The following is a 13,020-nucleotide window of genomic DNA, read 5'->3' as shown; positions in this document are numbered from 1 at the left end:
TTATTATTATGAATACTTTCTTTGCACCTTTTCACCCTGTTCTTCAATGGCTGAACATGTTTGGTTGGTGGCACTGAGGTGTTTAAAGACTCCAGCAGCACTGCTGTGTCTACTACCCAGATAATACCTACTCTGTGGTGGTCTTGTAGAGGTCCTGACCATTTAAGAACAGGGTAAAAGGCTGCTAACAAAGTATGCAGAGAAACAGACTACAGCCTGTAATTGTAGAACTACAAAGTGCACCTATATAGTAAGTGGAGCTGATGAAATGGAGAGAGAGTGTAGAAACAAGGAGGTGGTTTTAATGTTATGGCTGATTCAAGTTAACCTAACTAAAAGAGTAAGCAGAACTCAAAAAAGTAGAGCACTGTCAGCTCAGTTGAAACTATTGAAAATGAATTAGCTGTTTGAGTTAACTTTATTTGCTGCATCATTGAAAAACAGAAAGTATCCATAACTCAAATGTATTTATTTAAGGCTGAACCTGTAAGTACCTTTACAGTCATCTAGCTTGCAGAGAAACACATTAAATCTGTGTTAAAAGTAAAGTAACTTATAATAAACAACAGATTTTTTAAATATCATAGAATTTGATAAATTAAAATTATAATAAAATTAAAATAGTACAAGTATTATAGGAATTAAACAGTAGTCTATTCCACAGTAAACACATCATATGCTACCCAAAAATTGACTGGCACCGGACTACACTTTAATAGTGTCACGGTTGGCTCCTCCCAGTCCTGTCCATGTGCTCGTGTTTTGGTTTTGTAACTCCGCCCCTGATTGTTTTCACCTGTCCCTCATTGTTAAGTGTATTTAAGCCCTGTGTTTGCCCCTTGCGTTTGCCAGTCTTTGTACCTTTGTACCTGGTCTTTGTTTGTGTTGATTCAAGTCTTTGTCATGTCATACCCTAAATGTGTACGTGTCGGCTCATTGACCCTGGACTGTATTGACCACGACCCTGGATTTGCCCCTAATAAATCTCGCTTATCTCAGCGTGTGCGTCCGCCTCCTCGCTCCCCCTTACAAATAGTGAATAAAAACTATTTTTCATATAATGGACAATACACAATCTCATTTCCAAAAAAGTTGGGATGCTGTGCAATATTTAACTATAAAAACAAAATGAAACGACATACAAATCATTTAAATCCTATATTAAATAGTACTGACATCATGTCAAATGTTGAAACTGAAGTTTTATTGTGTTTTGAAAGATATGTCTATGAAGGTCAGTAGAGACAAGACGGAATACATGTGTGTGAATGAGAGGGAGGCAGGTGGAAAGGTGAAGATGCAAGGAGTAGAGGTCATAAAAGTGGATGACTTCAAATATCTTGGGTCAACCATCCAGAGCAATGGACAGTGTAGAAAAGAGGTGAAGAAGAGGGTGCAGGCAGGATGGAGTGGGTGGAGACGGGTGTCAGGGCTGATGTGACAGAAGGATAGCAGCAAGAGTGAAAGAGAAGGTTTACAAGACAGTAGTGCATCCTGCTATGATGTAGGGTTTGGAGACTGTGGCTCTGTCTAAAAGACAGGAGGCTGAGCTGGAGGTAGTGGAGATGAAGATGCTGAGATTTTCATTGGGAGTGACACTGATGGACAAGATTAGAAATGAGCAGATCAGAGGGACATTGAAGGTGGAGCAGTGTGGAGATAAAGCCAGAGAGGCCAGGTTGAGATGGTTTGGACATGGGTTGAGGAGGAATAGTGGATATATTGGTCAAAGAATGTTGGAGATGGAGCTGCTGGGTAGAAGGAGAAGAGGTAGACCTCAGAGAAGGTTTATGGATGTAGTGAAGGTGGACATGGATGTAGGAGCCTAAATGCAGTTTATTTTGGTTAGAATATTTTTTTTTTTTTTTTTTTTATTTAAAAGGATGCAAATTCATGGGTAAGCTAAATATTGTTTGTAATTTCATGATTCAAAAGGATTTATAAAGATTTAAAATACTATTTACATATGTACAGTCCATTGATATTGTGTAATTAAGATCTGACTTTTATAGTGACAATTAAAAACCCACGATTTGGGGGTGATGTTGACATGCCAGGGGAGCGTGGTCAGTAGGAATCAGAAGGAGATTGGAGCGCAATAGTTTTTTGACCTCGCCCTTCCCAGGCTCCGTTGAACTTTAAAAGAATCTTTTACTGGAAATATTTTATGTTTTTGTAATGTTGTGTTAAGTTTTCAAGTAAATAGTTAAAACGAAGAAGTGGACTCGTGGATTTATTTTTGGAGTGTTTTTGATACAAGGGAGTCTGACGAGCGTCAAGCTAAAGCTTCAATAAGGACAGTAAGGACCTACATTTCAGTCAAAAAACTTGCTCTTCACGGACTACTGGATACAAAAACTGGACTAGATAAGAGGGACAACGAAAGTAGAACACCCCTGCACGGATTTGGAGACTTGTCATTCGAAGGGAAAACGACAACTGTAAGTTGAAAACTGTGACGGATTGGCCGTGTGTCAGTTAAGATTCAAAAAAGACGTCTAATAAATGACTAAGTGGAATGCATTGGAAAGCTACATGCTTAAAAGTTCGCTAATTCATGTGGATGTGAAACATTTAAGCTAACATGCAACAGCAAGAACAGAAAAGAGTTGTAAAGATGACAGAAAAAGGAATGGAAGATCATAAAGCCAGGATACTGAATGCGCGTAAGGGCAAGCTAGCCCAGCTTACTAGCATGATTAAGCATTTTGAGGAATTAATGGCGGACGATACGAACGCCGACCTCGTTAAGAATAAGCTGCGTGTCGATTTCAGTGCTTTACAGACCGAATTCTCCGACTTAAACTTTAGTCTGGAGCAATACATGAGTGAGGAAGAATTTTTGGGAAATCAAACGAAGTATTTTGAGCCCAAACAAGCCTCAATGAATGATTTCTTTTGGAGATGTGAAAATTGGATGTCAGAAGTCATGAAACGTACTGAGCAGGCTAAGGAACGTGAATGTGATGCAGGGCAAGCTGATAACAGATGAGTCCGTTCAAAAAGGTCTAGTTCACGACATTCTACTGTAAAGTCATCTTCCTCCAAAATGAAAATGCAAGCAGAGCTTGAGCATGTATCACTAAAAGCTAAGGCAGATGCGGTTATGGAAAAAATGGCCATTGAAGAGGAGGAAGCAGAGCTTGAGGCTCAACAAAGGAAAATTAAAGCCAAGAAAGAGCTGCATGAAATTAAAACAAAATTAGCTGAGTCTGATGCTAAGTTACAAGTTCTACAAAAATATGAAGATGAGCAGGATGATGTGAGCATTGGTGGGTCTGAGGCGCCAGATGAAAAAATGTCAGTGAAAAGTGCTCCACAACTGCCAAGACCTGTCACACCGGTACTGAATTATTCCCAACATGATTCTTTTAAACAGAGCTTGCCTATTAAATCAAACGGAAATGTAATGGATATAAGAAAGAAAGGAAATGACACAGTTGTGCTGGATAGTTTGTGCCAAGCCATAACACAACAGGCCAATGTGACCGAATACTTAGTGAAGAACCACAAAGCATCTCTACTTCCCGATCTCACGATTAAAACATTTAAAGGAGACCCATTGGAGTATAAATCCTTTATTAGATCCATTGAACATGGCATTGAAAGCCGCACTGAGGATGAAAGTGATCGCTTGCAGTTTTTACTGCAGTACACAAGTGGACAGCCACACGAGTTGGTGAAAAGCTGTATTCACATGCCACCTTCAACAGGATATGCCAAAGCAAAACAAATGTTGCAAGACTACTTCGGTGATGACTACAAGATTGCAGAGGCATACTTAAAGGAGGCCATGGACTGGCAGACAATTAAACCAGAAGATGGCGCTGCACTACAGTCATTTGCATTGTTCCTGACTGGCTGCTCAAACACAATGGCAGACATTAGCTACATGGAAGACTTGGACAATGCAGTATGCATCAAGGCATTAGCTAGCAAGCTACCCTACAAACTGAAGGAATCCTGGAGAAAATACGCCTGTGACCTGCAAGAGAAAACAAAGAAAAGAGTTAAGTTCAAGGATTTTGTTGAATTTGTAAACAAACAAGTCAAGTACTTACTGCACCCTCTCTATGGGAACATAAAGGACAACACCACCACCAACACAAAGGATTCAGTTCGACAGAAACCAAAAGCACAAGACAAAGACATGGCCAAATCCAAGAAAGTTTTCACAACATCCGTTGCTTCGTCTGCAGAAAACAAAGACAAGAAAGAAGGCGAAAGCTCAACATCTAACAAAACAAAATCAGTGGATGCTAATGGGAAACGATGTCTATACTGCAACGGAGATCATCACAGTTTCTCAGTCTGCAAAGGATTCAAAAAGAAGCCACACAAGGAAAAGATAGAGTTTTTAAAGGGCAAAGGGCTGTGCTTCGCATGCCTGAAACATGGCCATATGAGCAACACTTGTACAGAGAAGGCTCAATGTCAAGAATGTGCTCGTCCACATCCCACTCTATTACACATCACATTCAAAGAGTCAAAGGACGAAACAAAGAAAGACGAAGAAAGTAAAGATGAGCAAGCTGTGACAAACGCTCTTGTTCAAGCAACTGAAGTATGTACCGTCACCGGGGCCGGTAAAGAAGATTGCTTCCTGTCCATAGTTCCGGTAAAGGTCAAGGCACAGAAAGGAACCAAGATAGTGACCACGTACGCGTTTCTGGACCCAGGCAGCTCCGCTACCTTTGCTACTGAGTCACTAATAAATGAGCTGAACCTGAATGGACGCCGCACAAGCATCTCCTTGAGAACCATGGGGAATGAGTCCGTGGTGAACACGCGTATAGTAACAGGACTGGAAATCAGTAACCTGGAAGGTGACCAGTTTATTGAACTTTCGGAGGTGTTTTCCCAGAAGGCCATTCCTGTGACAAAGGACAATATCCCACGCCAAGAGGATGTCAGTAGGTGGCCTCACCTAAAGGAGGTGAAGCTTCCAGCCGTTGAAGCAGAAGTAGGTCTGCTCATCGGAGCTAACATCCCCAAGGCCATGGAACCGCTTCAGGTGGTGAACAGCGTGGATGAAGGCCCTTATGCTGTAAGAACGGCTTTAGGCTGGACAGTTAACGGTCCTCTCAAAGGAGGCAATGACGGACTGAGAACCAGGTCGCCTGCAGTTACAGCTAACCGAATCTCAGTAGCCAGGCTAGAAGAGCTTTGGCATCAGCAATTCAAGCTGGACTTTCCCGATGCAGGTCTGAGTGAAGACATTGAAATGTCAAAAGAAGACCACCAATTTATGAACATGGTGTCTCAGTCTGCACAATTGCAAGATGGTCACTACAGTATTTGCCTTCCACTGAGAAACAAATCACTGTGCATGCCCAACAACAGATCAGTCGCAGAACAACGTGCACTGAACTTGAGAAAAAGATTCATTAAAGACACAGACTACCGTGCAGAGTATGTTGCATTCATGGAAGACATTGTCAAGAAAGGCTACGCAGTTCAAATTGACAGAGCTGAATGCGAACCGACTGAAGGAAGCACATGGTATCTGCCCCATCACGGAGTCAGACACCCAGTCAAGCGCAAGCTGCGCGTTGTCTTCGATTGCGCAGCAAGCTATGGAGGAACGTCGCTGAATCAACAGCTTCTACAGGGACCAGACCTGACAAGTTCGCTAGTTGGGGTTCTCACACGGTTCAGGCAAGAAAGTGTCGCTGTTATGGCAGACGTGGAAGCCATGTTTTATCAAGTGGCAGTGAAGGAAGAAGATACAAATCTACTCAGATTTCTCTGGTGGCCGGAAGGAAATCATCAGAACGAGCTTGCCGAATTCAAGATGAAGGTGCACATCTTTGGTGCAACCTCGTCACCGAGTGTTGCGACCTACGCACTGCAGAAGTGTGCAACTGATCTTGAAGATGACTTTGGGCATGAAGCTGCCACCACAGTGAAGAAAAATTTCTATGTGGACGACTGCCTCAAGTCAGTAGCTGATGAGGATGCAGCAGTCACTCTGTGCTCCAACTTACGAGGCATGCTGGTAAGAGGTGGTTTTCGGCTAACCAAATGGGCAAGCAATAGCAGGAAGTTACTCAACTCAATTCCTGAGGATGAGCGAGCACAAGGATTTCAAGATCTCGACTTGAACATGGACAGTTTGCCAATGGAGCGAGCGCTGGGAATCCAGTGGTGTGCCGAGACGGATCAGTTTAAGATCAAGATCAACCTCAAAGAGCGTCCGCACACCAGGAGAGGCCTGCTCTCCTTCCTGAGCTCCATCTTTGACCCTCTGGGGTTCATTGCTCCAGTGGTACTGCCCGCCAAAAGAATTCTGCAAGATCTATGTCACCAAAGGTACAGCTGGGATGACAGCCTACCAGCTGATGTGATCAAGGAATGGACAAAGTGGACGTCAGACTTGCAACAGCTAGAGGTGTTTGGCGTGGACAGATGCATCAAATCAGAGACCTTTGGTGCACCGGTCTTCGCTCAGCTACACCATTTTGCTGACGCAAGTGAAGACGCTTATGGAACCACAAGTTACCTTGTCCTGCGCTCCTCAGCTGGAGAGACCCAATCCTCTTTAATGATGGCGAAGGCACGAGTAGCGCCCTTGAAATCCCCGACCATACCGAGGATGGAGTTAACTGCGGCCTCAGTTGCAGTCAAGGTGGACAAGCTGCTGAAGAAAGAGCTTCAATTGGAACTCCACGACTCAGTATACTGGACGGATAGCACAGTTGTGCTCAAGTTCTTGAACAGTGAAAGCTCCAGATTCAAGACTTTCGTGGCCAATAGGGTGTCAGCCATTCTACAGCACTCTCAGGCTTCACAATGGAGGTACGTCAATACCAGCCTGAATCCGGCGGATCACGTGTCCCGAGGCCTGGCGGTTGAAGCGTTCTTGAAATGTGAAAGCTGGCTTTCCGGACCTGAATTCCTGCGCTGCGAGGAAGACCAGTGGCCGAAGAATCCAGATCCGGGAATGATCAACATGGATGACCCAGAGGTCAAAAGGGTTCAATCTCATACTATACAAGTGAAAGATCTCAACGACCCGCTAGACCAGCTGATGTCGTACTACTCATCCTGGACGAAGCTGAAGCGCGCTGTAGCCTGGTACCTGAAATTGAAAGATCTGCTAAAAGATCTGAAGGAAAACAAAAATAAAGAACCAAACTTGTCAAACAAGGAAAGAATGGACAGATTGAAGAAAGATTACAAAGTACCAAAACTTATCTGTGAAGATTTGACAAAAGCAGAGACAGAAATTGTGAAGTACGCACAAAAGAACGGATTCCAAGAAGATCTGGAAATGCTAAAAGAACAACAAAGAGTTAAGAAAAGCAGTTCACTTCGTAAGCTGAACCCAGTGCTGCAAGATGGACTCATAAGAGTAGGAGGTAGGCTGAGCCGTGCTGCGCTTCCAGATAACTGCAAGCAGCAAGTCATCTTGCCACAGGACTCGCACGTCACAAGGCTCGTTCTTAGACAAATTCATGAAGTAACAGCACATGCAGGAAGGAATCACATGCTGGCTCAGTTGCGACAGAGATTCTGGATCCCTGGAGCAAATGGAGCCATCAGGAGAATGTTGTCCAAGTGCGTCGACTGCAAGAAGCTGCATGGCACAGCTGGCAAGCAACTCATGGCAGACTTACCAACATGCAGAGTCCTGCCTGACGATCCTCCATTCACGCGGGTAGGCTTCGACTACTTCGGCCCATTTCTGGTGAAAAGAAGAAGAGGACATGTAAAAAGATACGGTGTCATCTTTACTTGTCTCGCAGTTCGTGCAGTGCACTTGGAAGTTGCGTCCTCGCTTGACACTGATGCATGTCTGAACGCAATCAGAAGATTCCTAGCAAGAAGAGGACAAGTCAGAGAGATGTATTCAGACAACGGGACGAACTTCAGAGCAGCTGAAAGCGAGATGAGGAAAATGATACGTGAGTGGAACATAAGCAAGATCGAAAGGCACCTGCAACAGAAAGGTGTACAGTGGCACTTCAACCCTCCTACAGGCTCCCACCACGGAGGAACCTGGGAGCGGCTCATCCGCTCTGTGAGAAAGATTCTGAACACCACAGTGAAAGAGCAGACAATGGACGAGGAAAGCCTCCACACCCTGTTGTGTGAAGCGGAGGCCATCATAAACAGTAGGCCCATTACCAAGGCGTCTTCGGACATCAATGATTTGGAGGTCTTAACCCCTAATCACCTCCTGTTACTGAAAGTCAAGCCTGAGCTGCCTCCAGGAGTGTTCAGCAAGGACGATCAGTACACAAACCGCAGATGGAGACAGGTCCAGTACCTCACGGACATATTCTGGAAGCGCTGGTGCAGGGAGTACCTCATGCAGCTCCAAGAGCGCCAGCGATGGTCAACGCTTGAGAGGAATTTCACCGTCGGCGACGTGGTGCTGATCATCGACGACACATCGCCCAGAAACTCCTGGCCGCTTGGAAGGATCACAGAGGCTCTTCCAGACTGGAGGGGTTTCGTTCGGCAGGTGAAGGTCAAGACCCGGACAAACGAGCTCCTGCGACCAGTAACTAAGCTGGTCCTGCTGCAGGAGTCAGAGACTGATTAATGGACTTTCACGTATCCTTTTCATTGCTGAATGAGTGATTTAGTTATGCACTTAAGTTAAAATGTTATACAGTTTTGACTTACAGATTAAGATAATGTGTAATTGTAGTATTAGGCTCCTTGTGATTTAAGTTTTGAGTAATTGTTTCAAGGCATTGATAACAATTAGGGGCCGTAAATGTAGGAGCCTAAATGCAGTTTATTTTGGTTAGAATATTTTTTTTTTTTTTTTTTTTTTATTTAAAAGGATGCAAATTCATGGGTAAGATAAATATTGTTTGTAATTTCATGATTCAAAAGGATTTATAAAGATTTAAAATACTATTTACATATGTACAGTCCATTGATATTGTGTAATTAAGATCTGACTTTTATTGTGACAATTAAAAACCCACGATTTGGGGGTGATGTTGACATGCCAGGGGAGCGTGGTCAGTAGGAATCAGAAGGAGATTGGAGCGCAATAGTTTTTTGACCTCGCCCTTCCCAGGCTCCGTTGAACTTTAAAAGAATCTTTTACTGGAAATATTTTATGTTTTTGTAATGTTGTGTTAAGTTTTCAAGTAAATAGTTAAAACGAAGAAGTGGACTCGTGGATTTATTTTTGGAGTGTTTTTGATACAAGGGAGTCTGACGAGCGTCAAGCTAAAGCTTCAATAAGGACAGTAAGAACCTACAATGGACATGGTTGGTGTAAAAGTAGAGGAGGCAGTGGATAGGGCAAGATGGAGGCAGATGATCCGCTGTGGCGACCCCTAAAGGGAGCAGGCAAAAGAAGAAGAATAAGACATGTTCCAAAAAAGTTGGAACAAAATGCTGGTAAAGTTGTGTAATGTTAAAAAAAACACTGGTGGTTAATTGGCACCAGGCCAGTAACGTGATTGAGTACAAAAAGAGAATCTCAGAGAGGCTGAGTCTTTCAGAAGTGATCAAATAGTGCAACAATAATAATAATGTCATTAAGTGATTCAGAGAATCTGGAGAAATCTCTGTATGCAAGGGACAAAAACAGTATTTGCTGGCTGTGATCTTTGGGCCCTCAAGCAGCACTGCATTAAAAACAGATATGATTCTGTAGTGGAAATCACTGCATGGACGCAAACACTTCTGAAAAACACTGTCTATGAACACAGTTCATCACTGCATCCACAAATGCAAGTTAAAACTCTTAAATGCAAAAAAGAAACTACATATATATGAACAGGAACCAGAAACCCTGCTGCCTTCTCTGGGCCCAAGCTCATTTAAATGGACTAAGCCGAAGTGAAAAATGTCCAACAAATCAAAATTTGAAATTGTTTTTAGAAATCATCTGGAAATCCTCTGGGCTAAAGACCACTCAGCTTGTTATCAGTGCACAGTCAAAAGCCAGTAATTCCTGATGGTATAGGAGTTTTGCATTGTATTGCACGGGGGATGTGCACATCTATGAAGTCACCATTAATGCTGAACAATAGATACATATGCTGCCATCCAGACTATGTGTATTTCAGGTAAGGCCTTGTTTATTTCAGCAAGATAATGCCAAACCACATTCTACATGTATTACAACAGCATGGCTCCGTATTAAGAGTTCAGACACTAAACTGGCCTGCCTGCAGTCCAGACCTGTCACCACTGAAAACATTTTGTGCATTATGAAATGAAAAATACGGCCAAGGAGACCCTGAACTGTTGATCAGCTGAAATCCTGTATCAAACAAGAACAAGAAAACATTTCACTTTCAAAACTCCAGCAACTGAACTCAGTTCCCAAATGCTCAGAGTGTTGTTAAAAGAATATGTGATAAAACACACTGGTAAACATGTCCCTGTCCCATTTTTTTGGAATGTGTTGTTGGCATCAAATTCAAAATAGGCATATATTTTTCAAAAATCAATAAAATTTCTCAGTTTCAACAATTCATATGTTGTCTTTGTAGTACTGTCCTTTAAAATATGGTTTACTTGATTTCCATATCACTGCATTATATTTGTATTTACAGACTGCACAGGCATCCCAACTTTTTTGGAGATGGGGTTGTACATTAATCTCTTTTAAACCAAGCTTGATGACATGGGTGAAAGAGAGTTTTGCTTGGTTCCCCTAAGTTCATTAGCTTCCGTCATGCCGCGGACAGATCCTCTCAGTGATGCGACCTTCGTCTCCCAATATATTTTGGAAGCACACGTGACTCTGGACTTCATTACCCAGGAGACTATGGGAGGTCAGGTGTCTGGTGATGATCGGCCACGCCCCTATCTCCGATCACAATCACCAGATTACTGACTCGCTACACCTGTGATAGGTGATCATGTGACTTGTTCAGAATAGTTCTTAAGCCCGGGCTTTAGCTAGTGATCTTTGCGAGGTATTGTTCATTTATGAACTTGCTGAGCGTTCAATTTGATTGCCTGTCTCTGTATTCATGTATGACCCTTTGCCTGTTGTATTTGACCTGGATTTTTGCCTTGCCCTTTTGTACCTGCCTGCCTGATTTCAGATGACTGGTTTTGACCCTTTTGCTTGTTTTGATTATTCTGAATATTGGGTTACCCTCGTGTCTTTGTTTGCCTGCTGAGATGATCACGCTTGTGATCATCTATGCTGTACTGGTATCGACCCAGGCCTGCTTCTGGACTTTTCCATTGTCTCAAGTAAATAAAACCAAATAAAACTGTGTATATAACTAATTTTTGGCAAAACTGCCACATGGAACCTTCTACTATTGAGGTCTACTCTAATGATTTGGTGTTTAATAGGATAAATGCAGTAATAAACTCAATCCACAAGATCATTAATAGAAATTGAAAGCATGCATTATTTAGTGCCAATTAAACTGAAATCTAATCATATGAATTAAGCATTAATACAATTTACCAGTTCTCCTCCATTTATGAGCAGGTAGTTGACCTCTGCTCACTGAAAATGCCAGAGAGAGATGTTTGTTTGAAGTTTGTTCAAATAAAATCGGCCAGTAACCTTGTGTATGTAGTCAGTCTAAGAGGGAGAGTTCCTGTGGGAAGGTGGGGCCCTAACAGCGAGCAGTAACAGGGAGAGATCTGTGAGTGAGTGGGGGATGGCATAAAAATCCCAACCTCTGCCGAGGGATGCGAGTGACAGCGGGAGGCGGACGTCTCAGTGAGCACCTGAGCCGAGAGGGAATGAGAGTTCGATGTTTCGCCTTCTCGTCACTGCTCCTGCGCAGCAGCTTGTCCACCTGGATCGAACATGAGGTGGAGTAGATTGGAGTGGAGTGGAGCGATGGGTTTTCCCTTTTTTCTGCCTCTCGTTGCCGTCATCCCCTCTTTTTCAGTCGATGTCATCTTACCGCCGTCACTCACGTCCCTCAGTGGCGTTTGGGATTTGCGCGCCATCCCCCATTTACTGGTGGCTCTCTTCCCGCCGTCCTTGCCGGGGTTCATCACCACCTGGTGTTCAGGTCCTGCCTTCCCACAGGCTCTCGTGTCTTTCACTGGGGCCCAGGCGATGGACACACGTCACAAACTGATTTAATTCTGTTGTGTTTAAACATTATTTTGGGTCTTTCTCAGTCATGAGCCATAGTTTGAGTCTGTTCATGCTTCACTGACTATGAATAGTATTGAATGCTTGATTATGGAACCGTCAGTAACATTAATCAATTTGAGTATTATTAAAAGAGGGAAGAGATTATATTAGACACATTTAAAAGCAGGAAAGTCTGACTCTCCAATCAAAAGAGCCAAACTGCTGGCTGGTTAAGTTCCAAGGGGGGGAAAGCTCTCCTTTGTTGTGGAGATGTGTATTCACAGTAGCCAGAACAAGCTAAAAACTGCTTCTGTGTGTTATTTCAGTGAAACTTTGCAAACTATTTAAGCTGTTTTTTCAGATTTCACCAGCAGTTTCAAATGTGTGTAGTTTGTGATTTTTCCTAGGAGTTTCCTAGTCAAAGAGATATGAATCTGGTCTCAAATGACTGGAAATAAGTGCCTGGCAAACTTGCTTAGATGGCCGTTGAGTGGACAGACTTTCCTATAAGGACTTTGGTTATACTTTGTTTTCGCTTCAAAAGTCCACTTTGTATCAAAGAGGTAAACAATGCCTGAAAAAATAGTAGATTTGGACCAGGGACAAAGCTGCTCTACCACACAAGGGGAGCAAATGGTAGTAATGGGACCCACAGAATGTGGGGGTTGGGGGGCTTTAATGAAAATAACAGAAACTCAGATGAGAATAACGTTTGAGAAACAGCTAAAGTGAGCTCTTTCTTGTTTTCTTTTCTATTCAGAGCAGCTGAATTATGCCCATCCATTTCATGTGAGTTTCCACATTATGCAGTCACTCCCCACCCCACTGCTGGTCTCTGATAAACGCCTCCGATTTGGACAGTTTTGCCAATGCTGTCCATTTCCAGTGTAGCCAAAATGTATTGCTCAAAAGGTTAATCATTAATGAGATGAGGAGTCCAAATGTTTGAGGTGAACCTCCTGTGGGCTGAATGACCTTAA

Source organism: Pygocentrus nattereri, chromosome 17 (genome assembly GCF_015220715.1).
Source record: "Pygocentrus nattereri isolate fPygNat1 chromosome 17, fPygNat1.pri, whole genome shotgun sequence".
In the NCBI taxonomy this organism is placed as follows: domain Eukaryota; kingdom Metazoa; phylum Chordata; class Actinopteri; order Characiformes; family Serrasalmidae; genus Pygocentrus; species Pygocentrus nattereri.
This window is presented reverse-complemented; position numbering follows the sequence as displayed.